This window comes from Phyllobates terribilis, unplaced genomic scaffold, assembly GCF_046119375.1.
Source record: "Phyllobates terribilis strain yellow unplaced genomic scaffold, ASM4611937v1 Scaffold_366__1_contigs__length_1906876, whole genome shotgun sequence".
In the NCBI taxonomy this organism is placed as follows: Eukaryota; Metazoa; Chordata; class Amphibia; order Anura; family Dendrobatidae; genus Phyllobates; species Phyllobates terribilis.
In genome coordinates this window covers 1,476,096-1,491,201 of record NW_027363126.1, presented here as the reverse complement: position 1 = coordinate 1,491,201, position 15,106 = coordinate 1,476,096, and positions in this window count along the sequence as shown.

Genomic DNA, 15,106 nt, shown 5'->3' with positions numbered 1-15,106 from the left:
CTGCGAGACAAGGCATCCGCTTTAACATTCTTAGTACCAGGGATGTAAGTAACGGAGAAATTAAACCGCGAGAAAAACAGTGCCCACCTAGCCTGACGGGCATTCAGGCGCTTGGCAGCATCAAGATATATCAGATTTTTATGATCCGTAAGAACCTGAACGGGAAATTCCGCACCTTCCAAGAAGTGGCGCCAGTGTTCAAATGCGAGTTTAATAGCCAATAATTCCCGATTACCAATATCGTAATTCAATTCAGTCTCCGAAAATTTTTTTTGAAAAAAAGGCACAGGGATGTAATCCATCCCCGTTATCCTGAGACAATACTGCGCCAACCCCCACAGAGGAAGCATCAACCTCAACCAAAAACGGCCTAGTAACATCAGGCTGCATAAGGATGGGAGCAGAGGTGAACCTCTCCTTGAGATACACAAAAGCTTCAATGGCCTCAGAAGACCACTGAACCGCATCAGCACCTTTCCTGGTGAGATCAGTCAGAGGTTTGACAATACTAGAAAATTTTTTTATGAATTTTCTATAGTAATTGGCGAAACCCAAAAACCTCTGTATCGATTTCAAACCAATAGGCCTAGGCCATTCCTGCACAGCCTGAACCTTAACCGGATCCATCTCAAAACCTTTGCTGGAGATAATGTAGCCCAAAAAACTAATTCTCTGTACAGCGAACTCACATTTCTCCAGCTTAGCAAAAAGCGAATTGTCCATTAATAACTGTAATACCTCACGCACGCTCCGCCAATGAGACTCCAGATCTGGCGAATAAATCAAAATGTCATCCAAATACACAACCACATTTTTACCGATCAAAGGTCTAAGGATGTCATTAATCAGATTCTGAAAAAATGCAGGAGCATTAGTAAGACCAAAAGGCATAACCAGATTCTCAAAATGACCCACAGGAGTGTTAAAAGCAGTCTTCCATTCATCACCCTCCTTCATGCGCAACAGATTGTATGCCCCCTTAAGGTCAATTTTAGAGAACCACTTGGCCCCCAATAACTGGTTAAACAGATCAGGAATCAATGGCAGTGGGTAAGGATTGCGTACCGTAATTTTGTTAATCTCACGAAAATCCAGACAAGGACGTAAACCGCCGTCCTTTTTTTTTACAAAAAAAAATCCAACCGCCACAGGAGACTTAGAGGGCCTAATGTGACCGGCGGCCAAACTTGTCTGTATGTATTCCTCCAAAGCCTTCCTCTCAGGAATAGTAAGGTTAAATAAACGACTTTTAGGAAGAATCGCTCCAGGGACAAATTCAATAGAACAATCATAGTCTCTATGGGGAGGCAAAACCTGCGATTCTTTCTCAGAAAAAACTCTCCAAAAATCCTGAATAGGAACAGGCAATTCTCCCCTATCCAAAGCTGCAATACGCCCGTTACAACACTTGTCATAACATTTATGGCTCCAGGATTTAATTTCACTGGTAGACCAATCCAGTACAGGATTGTGAAATTTTAACCAGGGCAAACCCAATATTACTGGAGAAGGCAAGTTATTCAACACTACCAAATCCAATTTCTCATGGTGAACACCATTAATAGTGAGAGGAAATTCACAGACCTTGAGAGTAATATTCTTCAAAGGGGAGCCATCCACAGAAACCACAGCAATGGGGGATGATAAAGGTTCAGGTTTTAAATTGAGTTTTTCCACGAATCACCCATCAATTACATTCAGTGTAGACCCGCAATCAACAAACACCCGAAATTCCATTAATTTTTCCTGAGCAATCGTGGAAGCAGCTAAAAATATACCCTTGGAATTTAAACAGGCAATACGGGCGTGACTGACCATTTTTTTTTCTTTCTTCATACGAAGCTCACAGCCTTTAATCAAATGACCAGATTTTCCGCAATAGAAACACAAGCCTTCCGAAAAACGACGGTCTTTTTCTTGAGAGCGAGGTGCCACCGATCCAATCTCCATCGGTTCACCACTGTTAGTACACACATTATCATAACCAGAAACTGACATAGCAGAGGATTTGCTCTCATTAACCCTAGCACGCAGTCTTCTATCCACCCGTATAGCTAATTGCATAGCCTGTTGCAAATCCTCAGGTGTAGGATAAGCAATTAGCAGGTCTTTAACCCTTTCACTGAGCCCAGCAAGAAATAGACTTTTCAGAGCAGAATCGTTCCACCCTGTTTGAGTGGACCAACGACGAAAATGAGTACAATATTTTTCCACATTACCTGATCCTTGTTTTAAACGTCTCAACTCAGTCTCAGCTGATGCCACACGGTCAGGATCATCATATAATAATCCTAAAGCAGAAAAAAAACTATCCACTGATCTGAAGCATGTATCACTAGGTTGCAAAGAAAAGGCCCACTCCTGAGGCTCTTTGCGCAAAAGTGACATTATGAACCCTACGCGCTGGGATTCATCCCCAGAGGACTTGGGTCTCAAACGAAAATACAATAAGCAAGCATTTTTAAATGAAAAAAATTCTCGATGTTCACCAAAAAATAAATCCGGCAAACATACCTTAGGCTCCAAGAAATATGCTCCAGGGCAGTTACTCACGTGCTGACGGAGTTCGGCCACTTCCAGAGAGAGTCCCTGCAGGTGTTTAGCCAAATCCTGAACCGACACCATGATGGAACAAAAAAAAAAAATCTTTCCTTAGAGAATTTGCAGGCTGGACTTACTGTTATGTTCTGCTACCAAAGCTAAGGAAAGAGAGGAGATCTGTCCCTACTATAGGACTCAGCTGAATCCCTACGATGTAACAGGGAACCTGATCCTGCGATCAGACCTGCTAAAGTCCTAATCTAGTCTGTACGGAGACCTATAGATGTGGGGAGGGAATCCCTACAAGTACTAAGGACTGGGAGGAATATGGGACACCTCCTAACAGAAATAGTAGCAGACAGACGAACAAACAAAATAGATAGAACATAGAGGTCCGTAGACCAAGCAAACTAACAGAGCTAGATACAGAGCACAGGCTAGCTAGAAAGTAGATATACAATGAAGTCCAGCAAAGCCAGAAGGGCGGAGCAGGATTAAATAGGCCAACAAGGTCATGTGACCAGCAAAGGAAAAAAAACCTAACAGCAAGGTTCTAACACTATCACCAGGTCAGCAGGTGCAAAGAGAGACAGTAACCAAGCTAGGCCTAGCTTCAGGCAGGTCAGAAGCTTAGAGAATAAAGCAACGGATCAGGAGGCCCTATACTCGCTCACTGGGGAGAGTCCAAAAGTGTGCCCTTCACCTGGAGTACCCTGGACCGTGCCTGCAACATCACCAGTAAAGGTACTGAAGCTTACCCCCTTGTGAGTGTCCGTCTTTCCTCCGAGACTGTCCTGCCGTCTCTCCCCTGCACCACCATCCATTACACCCCACGCTGCCCTGGAGCAAGCTCTACCTGTGGAGAGCCACACCATCCCTGCTGCCGTAACACCAGCTCCAGAGGACTGCTCCGCAGCGGCGGCTCCCTCTAGCTGCAATCCACAGGTGGCGTCACGAACACTTTCACAAATCCCCTATATCTCCCCCTTTGACTGACCGCCCTGGGTCACGGACCGGGCCAGCTACCATGATATACCCCAGCAACCAGAGGCCCGGCTGCCGAGTACCCCACGGCCCTGGGGGCGCGTCAGAACAAAGGGTAGTTATTAATGGAACACACTTAGACTGGGTCTCAGTTAACAGTGGGGTACCACAGGAGTAAGTATTGGGCCAGATTCTTTTTAACATATTTATTAATGACCTTGTAGGGGGCATACAGAGTAGTATTTCAATATTTGCAGATGACACTAAACTCTGCAGGGTAATCAATACAGAGGAGGACAATTTTATATTACAGGAGGATCTATGTAAATTAGAAGCTTGGGCTGATAAATGGCAATTGAGCTTCAATGGGGATAAATGTAAGGTAATGCACTTGGGCAGAGGAAATAAAATGTATAATCATATGCTTAATTGTAAAACACTGGGCAAAACTGTAACTGAAAAAGAACTGGGTGTATTGGTGGACGACAAGCTCACGTTTGGTGGCCAGTGTCAGGCATCTGCTGCAAAGGCAAATAAAATAATGGGATGTATTAAAAGAGGCCTAGATGCTCATGAGGAGAACATAATTTTACCTCTATACAAGTCATTAGTGCGACCACACTTAGAATACTATGTACAGTTCTGGTCTCTGGTGAATAAGAAAGACATAGAGCGGGTGTAGAGAAGAGCGACCAAGGTTATTAGAGGACTGGGGGGTCTGCAATACCAAGACAGGTTATTACACTCGGGGTTATTTACTTTGGAAAAACAAAGGCTTAGGGGTGATCTTATTACTATGTACAAGCATATGAGGGGACAGTACAAAGACCTGTCTACTGATCCTTTTACTCTGAGGCCTGAGACAAGGGGACAAGGGGGCATCTTCTACGTCTGGAGGAAAGAAGGTTTAATCATAATCACAGACAGGGATTTTTTACTGTAAGAGCAGTGAGACTATGGAACTCTCTGCCGCATGATATTGTAATGAGTGATTCACTACTAAAATTTAAGAAGGGCATGGACGTCTTTCTTGAAAAATATAGTATTACAGGTTATATATACTAGATTCCTTGATAGGGCGTTGATCCAGGGAACTAGTCTGATTGTCATATGGAGTCAGGAAGGAATTTTTTTCCCCAATGTGGAGCTTAGTGTTTGCCACATGTGTTTTTTTGCCTTCCTCTGGATCAACATGTTAGGTTATGGGTTGAACTAGATAGATTTAGTCTTCCTTCAACCTTAAAAACTATGTTACTATGTACAGTACAGACAAAAAGTTAAAAAGATTTTTCTGTATGTTCATGACTATGAAAATTGTACATTCACACTGATGGCATCAAAACTATGAATTAACACATGTGGAATTATATACTTAACAAAAAAGTGTGAAACAACTGAAAATATGTCTTATATTCTAGGTTCTTCAAAGTAGCCACCTTTTGCTTTGATGACTGCTTTGCACACTCTTGGCATTCTCTTGATGAGCTTCAAGAGGTAGTCACCGGAAATGGTTTTCACTTCACAGGTGTGCCCTGTCAGGTTTAATAAGTGGGATTTCTTGCCTTATAAATGGGGTTGGGACCATCAGTTGTGTTGTGCAGAAGTCAGGTGGATACACAGCTGATAGTCCTACTGAATAAACTGTTAAAATTTGTATTATGGCAAGAAAAAAGCAGCTAAGTAAAGAAAAACGAGTGGCCATCATTACTTTAAGAAATGAAGGTCAGTCAGTCCGAAAAATTGGGCAAACTTTGAAAGTGTCCCCAAGTGCAGTTGCAAAAACCATCAAGCGCAACAAAGAAACTGGCTCACATGAGGACCGCCCCAGGAAAGGAAGACCAAGAGTCACCTCTGCTTCTGAGAATAACTTTATCCGAGTCACCAGCCTCAGAAATCGCAGGTTAACAGCAGCTCAGATTAGAGACCAGGTCAATGCCACACAGAGTTCTAGCAGCAGACACATCTCTACAACAACTGTTAAAAGGAGACTTTGTGCAGTAGGACTTCATGGTAAAATAGCTGCTAGGAAACCACTGCTAAGGACAGGCAACAAGCAGAAGAGACTTGTTTGGGCTAAAGAATGCAAGGAATGGACATTCGACCAGTGGAATCTGTGCTTTGGTCTGATGAATCCAAATTTGAGATCTTTGGTTCCAACCACCGTGTCTTTGTGCGACGCAGAAAAGGTGAACGGATGGACTCTACATGCCTGGTTCCCACCATGAAGCATGGAGGAGGAGGTGTGATGGTGTGGGGGTGCTTTGCTGGTGACACTGTTGGGGATTTATTCAAAATTGAAGGCATACTGAACCAGCATGGCAACCACCACATCTTGCAGCGGCATCCTATTCCATCCGGTTTGCGTTTATTTGGACCATCATTTATTTTTCAACAGGACAATGACCCCAAACACACCTCCAGGCTCTGTAAGGGCTATTTGACCAAGAAGGAGAGTGTTGGGGTGCTACGCCAGATGACCTGGCCTCCACAGTCACCAGACCTGAACCCAATCGAGATGGTTTGGGGTGAGCTGGACCGCAGAGTGAAGGCAAAAGGGCCAACAAGTGCTAAGCATCTCTGGGAAGTCCTTCAAGATTGTTGGAAGACCATTTCCGGTGACTACCTCTTGAAGCTCATCAAGAGAATGCCAAGAGTGTGCAAAGCAGTCATCAAAGCAAAAGGTGGCTACTTTGAAGAACCTAGAATATAAGACATATTTTCAGTTGTTTCACGCTTTTTTGCTAAGTATATAATTCCACATGTGTTAATTCATAGTTTTGATGCCTTCAGTGTGAATGTACAATTTTCATAGTCATGAAAATACAGAAAAATCTTGAAATGAGAAGGTGTGTCCAAACTTTTGGTCTGTACTGTAACTATGTATGGAATAATGGAGGACTCACTACTAGATATTGTGGTGTCTCTGCACAAACCACTTAGTGTAACTCCAGTCAAAGTACCTGTATCCCTGGCCTTACTAATGACTCGCTGTCAGGGTATGTGCACATGGCGTCTTTTAGACCTCAGTATATCTGCATTTTTCTTGTAGGAAAACGTTTGAATAAAGCTCTGATGGTGTTTTACCTGAAGTGTCTTTTGCGATGTCTTTGTGTTAGTTTTTTTGCAGCGGCTTCACTGCGAAATCAGTCTATATATAAAATAGTAGCAGCTTCCAAGCGGAAGCTTCTAGAAGAAAAGACCAATCACTTCTTTTAGCCACTTCATAACTTTTGAAGCCAAAAGCAGTTAAAAGAAGTGACAACAGACGGATCATATGCACAGCAAGTCCTTTTGACTTTTCAGTACATATGTTCATTCTTTTTGACGTTTGTACAACTTTTATTTTAGAATAGACATTTATCATCAATCCACCTGCTCTGTGCACAATGTTATGGAGTTCCCAGTATGCATACCATGCAAATAAGGTGAAAGCCACAGAATCAATATAATTGGTATAACATTCTTTAATGTGTATACATATATATATATATATATATATATATATATATATATATATTATGAACAAGGTCATGTGACCTAAACGTTGGCCCATTGCACACAGACGTTTGCTGATGATTGTTGTAATAAACTTCTAACTTTCGGCTTATATTGGAGAGCCTGGTTTCCTCTCTATCTACTTTCCAGAGCATCTTCAAAATCTCCTCACAGAAAAGAGAGAAGGGGGTTCATCCGAAAATCGTCATGTGCAGGAGCAGTTTCTTCTTCAGAGTCTCAATAATATCACAGAAAGAAGACCGCTATTTCATTGATCCTCATCTGAGAACTCAGTACTGGTACGATGTTTCCCAAAGCTGATGGTAAACTAAAGAAAAGACAGAACAGAAGTAAAGGTGAATTATTTTTTTTAGCATTTGAAATGAATGCAGATGTAATCTATATGTTCTCTCTTACCTGGGCTGACGTACAAGATGGACTCTTCTAGTGTCACTGCCAAACTCTTAACTTCTTCCATGAAGATTTAAGATGTTCCACTGAATTTTAGAAGGAAGCAGTGTTTGCGACACAGGGGGCACCGAAGGTTGGAGTTGAGCCAGGTAGAGATGCAACCCTGATGGAAACAATGATTGCATGGTAGCACTGTGACTTCCTCTCCGGTCTCATAATCCGTCATGCAGATGACACACGACTCCTCCTGAGATGTTACAGTTCTTGTTGGGAGGTTCCTAATTTGCTGAGCTCGCCAAGTCTGCTGCCTTTCCTGCAGATTATATTGTGCAGGTGGTGATGGTGGCCGCATCTGTGGCGGAGGCGTCATCACTCCCATTCCCTGCTGCTGAAAGATGATGTTGAACAGACGGTTTGCCTGCAGTAATTGTACAGGAGATCCACTTGCAGCTGGAGACTCCCTGAGTCTGCGGCTGGGCAGAACGGGAAATGGCCGTCTGAATTCAAACTCAGTGACGGTGTCTGAGGATCCACTGTCATCCCTTCTGCTCTCTGATGTTTCTCTGGAGGGCTCTGCAGGGACTGGTCTAAGTGGAGAGCGGCTTCTTTCCCTGCTCTCTTGTCCTCTTTGCCGGAGAGGAGTTCTGGCTTCTCTGCCTCTCGCAGTGACAGCAGTGGCGTCTGTTCTGTGTCCACCAGTAGTAATTAGTCTTCTCTGATCCCTTTGAGAAGATCTCAATTGATGGACAATCATAGCCTGACCTATAAAGAAATAAAATGTACTATAAATATGCAAAAGTTTATAAAAAACACTTTTGAACCAAAGAGAAATAACCTGCTGTTGCTTTGGGGTTTAGGGAGAGGAGCAAAAATTGATTAATGTTTGGGCTAAATAAACCTGCTCAGTGGATCCCCTCTCTACAGACATCACAGAGCAGGGGTGGAACCAGATTGCGACTAACTCATCCCCCAAGGACTATGAATGGGAAGGTGGAGGATGCACTGAGTGTACTGAAACCGCTTACCCCAGGGAAATCTCCTCCCAGAAAAGATCCTATAAGGTGGGAAAATTCTCTCACTTACCCTGATTTTCTGGTCGGCTCATCCAAGTCTCGTTGTCAGCAATAAGCTGATGCAGCTCCCTGGAAGTCATGGTTCAGTTTCCCGGGGCTGAGATGGTAGAGTGATAGAAAATGAGAACTAAGTTCTCTGCTGGCACGGATGTTATGGTGCCAAAATATCAATAAGAAGCTGTAGAAGTAAAGCACTAGATGTATGAAACAAACTAGCTCGCACTTCCAAAACCAAGGTAGAGTCTCAGCGAAAACTTCAACTCTGAAAATGGGGCTGATGTCACCGAGTGCATAGATTGTATAACCTCACAGCATTCTATGTCACTGTGACATCACATGTGAGACCAACAACGCGCTGTCATGATGGCTGACTGTCCAATCTGTTATATACATATTATAAAATGTTATATTATTATATATTATAATACACATTGTAAAAAAATATATATTATTACTAACCATCTAACACTCTTAAGGTGTGTATATGTGTCTAAAGCATAGGATATATATATATACATCTTATGAATATCAGATGCCTTGGAATAATAATCCTATACTCACCTTTCAGACCCCCAGTACTGCTGCTGTCAGTGTCCCCGCCGACCTCCGGGCTTCTCTTTCCCGCAGGGGCCATTGTGTGACCACTGCAGCTAATCAGTTAATACATATTTCCCATTCATATGTTTCATGTTGATGTAAATTAAACACTTTTAGAAAAGAAAACAGATAAATAAGATTTTCAGAATACGGCATGTACTAAGGTGGATACTCATGGTATGATATGCAGAGAGAGGAATACTGGGAGGACACAGAACATGTTAGTCCACCTGCTTAACCCTCAGGATAATTCTTATCAGGTCATATAGGGGTGTACATAGAAATCCACAGACCCCATAGCAAAGATCTGAAATGGGACCTCTTATTGGCCCCTGGCTGCCATTAAGCAACCCAGTGATGGTCACAGAGACCCCCTGTCTAGCTGCTTAGATACCATAGTTGCTGGTCACTATGGAAGCTAAGGGGTTAAACTGATGTAATCAGAGCTAGCTTGAATTGCAGCAATTACGATTGGCTGTCTGCTGTGTAAAACAGCCGGCACCCACTGGATATGGAGTGGGCTGAGCATGTGAGTTTGCCCCTTATAAACCATCATAACTTATGCTGTATATATACGATATAAGCAGGGGATGGGGCTATTCGGCACTAGGCTCCTCCTGTTCATGGGCTCCATAGCGGTCATGTGGCCTGCCAAAATTGGGTGTATGCTACTGAGGTCATACATATAATATGGAAAAAAATATCATACAAGGTAAATAATTGAAATTCATATCAGAAATAGTCCAGTTCTTTAGTGCCCATTCACATTAAAGGAAAATCATCTGAATTGACTGAATTTTGTGGGACAGGCCCATTATCCTCCCATGGAAAGCACATGCATGCTCGACTGAATCAGGCATACATGAGTATAGGAGCAGAGAGGGAGAGAAGAGAGGAAGGGAGAAGACGGTGATTGGTGAGTATCTTAATCTGCCTACATCACATAGATATTTAGGATGGATTAGGGAAACGTTAGCTTGGAGCGCTTCTTTCTCCAATAAGTTTTATTGATTTTTATAAACAAAGAAAAATATACAAACAATGAACAGAGAACGCAAAAGCGTAGGCAAATTATAGATGAAAGTTACCATAACATTGAGTGATGAAAATATCCAGCATGTGAAAAAGTGGAAATAATAGGAGGGGTATAGATGCGGAGAAGGTTGGGACTGCTTGCCTCCCATGTAGACAGATTTTGATAAGGCATATGGGGCTCTATTACCCTAATCGAGATCTCAAGTAGGGGAATGACACCTTTGCTCTCACCCAGGTTCACCTGTCATGGCAGGTGTTGGTGTAACACAGAGGGAAAAGGGAAAGGGAGCCCAGACACTAGGGAAAGGGGGAAGTGGAGACCTCATAGTCTGGTCTAGCGTCACCCTGTCTCAACTACCGTCCCTATAATGCCTCTTCAGCAATCGCCGCACGCGTGCCTTGCCCTACTTTCCCTGGCGTATGGCTATGGCTAGGGATGGAAGGAGATGAGCATTAGTGAACCTCCAGTAAACACTATAGACAACAAGGGAAGACAAAACAGGGGGAAATTGCTTAGCTTTAGATGACTCCAAATATGCCCACGGCCTCAAACTCCAGAGAGGACAAAGAACTGCTCCTGCTAAGCCTCACAAGTAGAAATGAATATAGCCAGCGACTCCCTCTCAGACACACCAGGTATATATACACCCAGGCCAGAGAGATAATTAGCAAGAGAGAGGTAGCCGCTCAGTTGTAAAGACAGCCTCTTATTTAAGAAGCTGTCTGCAATGCCAAACGTAGAGATCTCCTGCAACCCACTGCAGGGCGACAGTCTGTCACCTCTGACACACTCGTGACATCACCAGAGGGAAACAGTTGATAACATAATTGGGAGAATAGGGGAACAGGAGGTAGGATTGATGTACTCAGACTGAAGAGTCCACCTGGCGAAACCAAATTTAGCAAAAACATTTTCAAACTGCATCCATCTGTGAGATTAATTTGATAAGTATTGGATTACTGCTATGCAAGAGCTAGGTGTGAGAACCTGTCTAGTTCAGATTTATGCAAAAAAACACTGCACAGCTGTTTAAAGTGGTGCACAGATTTATGTGAATGATAAAAATGGTAGAAATGTTTCTTAAAGGGAACTGTCACCCCCTGCGAGATTTCAGACCTCTAATATGGGCATACAATCTATTCATACCTGTATGGCCCATAGTAGAGTTCTGAATGCAGAGAAATGTAGTATTATAAAATCTGTTTTCACATGCTTGGCGTCCCCCGGAAGGGAAGAAATCCCTGCCTATATCTTTAGTTAGCCCAGAAATCCCCGCCTATCTGCTTATTTAGCATGTTCCCCCATCCCCTGCGCGTCACAGGGCCCTGTGACGTGCACCGGTGTAACTCATTTCCCGTGCATGCGCAATGCGAATCTCACATCAGGAGCATTTTGTTTCTCCCGGCCCCGTTTGTCTCTGCACTATTCCATAGTGTTCTAAATATGGACACACAGACCAAATACTGATGTCACACTGATCCAAAATGCTGATGACACTGGAACTATTATTGTCCACTTAAACGTTTAAACATGGACTTGTGAATGAAAAATATCAGATAATATAGCTGAGAGTTTCTCATTAATCATATACCAAGAGATCTGTCCTTTTCACTTCCTAGAAATCAGGTACTGGTTTTCTCCAGGCTAAGGCATCTGTGTTGGTTAGTGATGAGCGAGCATACTCGCAAGTACTCGGTACTCGCCTGAGCATCTCAGTACTCGAGATGCTCGAAGCTCGCCGAGTACTTCCGGGATGCTCGGGCGGATGCTGGGGTCTCCTCCCTGCATGTTTGGCGCTCTTTAGAGTGCCATTCAACATGCAGGAATTGTCTGTCACACACTGTAATGCTGCAGCCATGTTAGTTGTGGCATTACATTGATTGGCTGGCCGCACAGCATCATCAGGTCTATACCAGACCTAGCGCCGCCGTGCTCATCAGTCTACTCTGCAATCAGATAGTGTAGGGAGAGGTGCTGCTGAGCTAGGGAGAGATTTGGCTGTTTATTAGTTAGTGTAGGTATTCCACAAGATTCTCTACACATATTCATCTGAACTAACAGTCCTTCTGAGGACTAATCCAGCTGCAGAGATACCAGTGCTAGGCAGGCAGGCAGGGTATATAGCAGACTGCAGTCCATATAGCAAGAGGATCCATTTCAGTTCTGTCTGCTGGTGCTTTTACAGATATTATATTTGTAGAAATAGCCCCACGTATCAGGGGCCAGGAATATTTTCTTTTTATCTTTATCTGATTGTTTGCTTAAGGCTGTGTGCCCACGATGCGTTTATTAAGTGTTTCCGCAGGGCAAAAATGCTGCAGAAATGCTTAAAAAACGGATGGTAGAAGGCCTGCCATGTTGCCTAATGATAATTTGCATGTGCTTTGCACATGCTGCGGAAATTTCAGCTGCAGATTATCATTGCGGAAAAAAACGCAGCACTACCAATTATTTTGCGGAAGCTCTGCATTTTCGCTGCCATTGACTTGCATTGGAACACTTGGATTCCGCATCACTGGATCTGTACATGCGGAATCCAAGCGTTTCAATGTGCGGATGGTACCCGGGTCTGGATGAGAGGAGACTCTCCTCCGGACCCGGGTACCATACAAACTGTAAAAAAAAAGAATAAAATAAAAAATAAATATGATGCTTACCTTCTGATGGCCCCCGGTGTGCTTGTCTTCGCTTGCCGGCAGATAGCGGTGGACGGAAGGACCTGCGCTGACGTCATTTAGTCATGTGACGGCAGGTCCTTCAGTGTACCGCGAGCTGCCGACAAGCCAGGACGGAGCGAATAAAGACTGCGCGGGCCATCAGAAGGTAAGCATATATTTATTTTTTAATTTTTTACCATTCTTTAAGGTCACACTATATAAATCCATGACGTTTGCCTGGATTTATATAGTGTGACCAAGTTGTCAAGCACTTTCCAAGTGATGCTAAAATCGCTTGGAAAGCGCTTGTCTACCCGCATGCGGAAATGCATGTGAAGAACGCTTCACATCCGGTTGTCCCTGGCAGGAAAAACGCATGCACAATCCGCATGCTTTTTTTCTGCCAGGGAGATGCAGAAATGCTCAGGAAAAAATCCAGAGCATTTCTGTATCATGGGCACATAGCCTAAAAACCATGCCAGAGAACACAGTTTTTCTTCGCCATTTGCTTGTTGGAACTGCATAATACAGCCAGGTCCTTTCCATATTACAGCGCTAAAAATCCATCTATTGAAAACTGTGGTTTGCCCGTCACACGGATCACATATAATTGCCCTCAACAAAGCAGTTACTGGGAAAGTCTACCTAACCACGGACACGTGGACAAGTGCTTGTGGGCAGGGACGATACATCTCTCTGACGGCACACTGGGTTAACATAGTGGAAGTCGGGACCCAGTCGGACCTTGGGACGGAACACATCCTGCCGATTCTGAGGATTGCGGGCCCTAGGTCAATCGGGGTTGCCCCCACAGTCTACAGCTCCTGCACCTCATCTTCCTCAGCCTCCTCCTCCTCTTCAGCCTCCATCTCCGAAATGACCACATCTGTCACAAGCTGGAAGCACTGCAGCACTGCCTCAGCCAAGCGGCAACAGGCTGTGCTGAAGCTAATATGCTTAGGTGACAAACCGCACAATGCTGAAGAGTTGTGGACAGCTCTGAAAGAACAGGCAGATCTGTGGCTGACACCGCTGAACCTACAGCCAGGCATGGTCGTGTGTAACAATGGCAGGAACCTGGTGGCGGCTCTGAGGCGAGGCGAGCTCACACATATACCATGCCTCGCCCATGTGCTTAACCTCGTGGTTCAGCGGTTTCTCAAAACCTACCCGGAGTTGCCTCATCTGCTTGTCAAAGTACCCCGCCTGTGTGCCCATTTTAGAAAGTGAGCTACAGCTTCCGCCGCCCTAGCCGTGCTTCAGCATCATTTGCTGGTGTGTGATGTCCCCACGCATTGGAATTTTACACTGCAGATGTTGGGAAGGATTTGTGAGCAGAAGGGGGCAGTTGTTGACTACCACCATCAACAAGGCCATCGGTATTCAGTTCAGACTCCACACATAAGAAATCAGGAGTGGACATGGATGTCAGACATATGTACCATCCTCCAAAACTTTGAGGACACCTCCAAGATGGTGAGTGGTGATGATGCCATAATAAGCGTCACAATTCCGCTTCTCTGTCTTCTGAAACGCTCACTGCTAACAATCAAAGAGGATGCATTGCAGGAGGAGCTCGATGAGATGGAGCAAGAAACCATACAGAGTGATTCCTCACAGCCCAGCCTCATTTCATCCCAACGTGGATTGGGTGACAATGAGGAAGAGGAGGAGGAGGAGGAAGAACAGGAGCTAGTTTCATGCACTATAGACGGTACTACCTGCACAAATTTCATACCGTATGTTCATCATGGATGGCCTGAGAACAGGGAGGAGGAGGAGGAGAGAATGGTCAGTTGTCCTCTTGGTGAGGACACGGAAGTCTTGCCTGTTAGCAGCCTGGCACGCATGGCTGAGTTTATGTTACGCTGCCTTTCCCGTGACCCTTGCGTTCTCAAAATTTTGGGAGACAGTCATTACTGGTTGATGACACTTCTAGACCCACGCTACAAGGAGATCTTTCTATCTCTTATTCCTGAGGCGGACAGGTCTACAAAGATGGGGCAGTACCAAAAAGCCCTTGTTACGGAACTATTAAAAAAATTCCCATCTGAAAACGCTGGTGGCAGAGGTCACAGTTCGTTGGACAACCAAGGAGTACAGGAAAGAGGGACACAAATCCAATCCAGCAGAGGCAGGGGAACACTGTCAAACTTCTGGGAGAGTTTTCTCAGCCCCTCCCATCGCACAGGCCCTGAGGCACGGGGTACTCTCACAAGGAGTGCAAAGTTTGGGAAGATGCTGAGGGAGTACCTTTCCGACCATACCAACATCCTCCGTGATTCCTCTGTGCCTTATAATTATTGGGTATC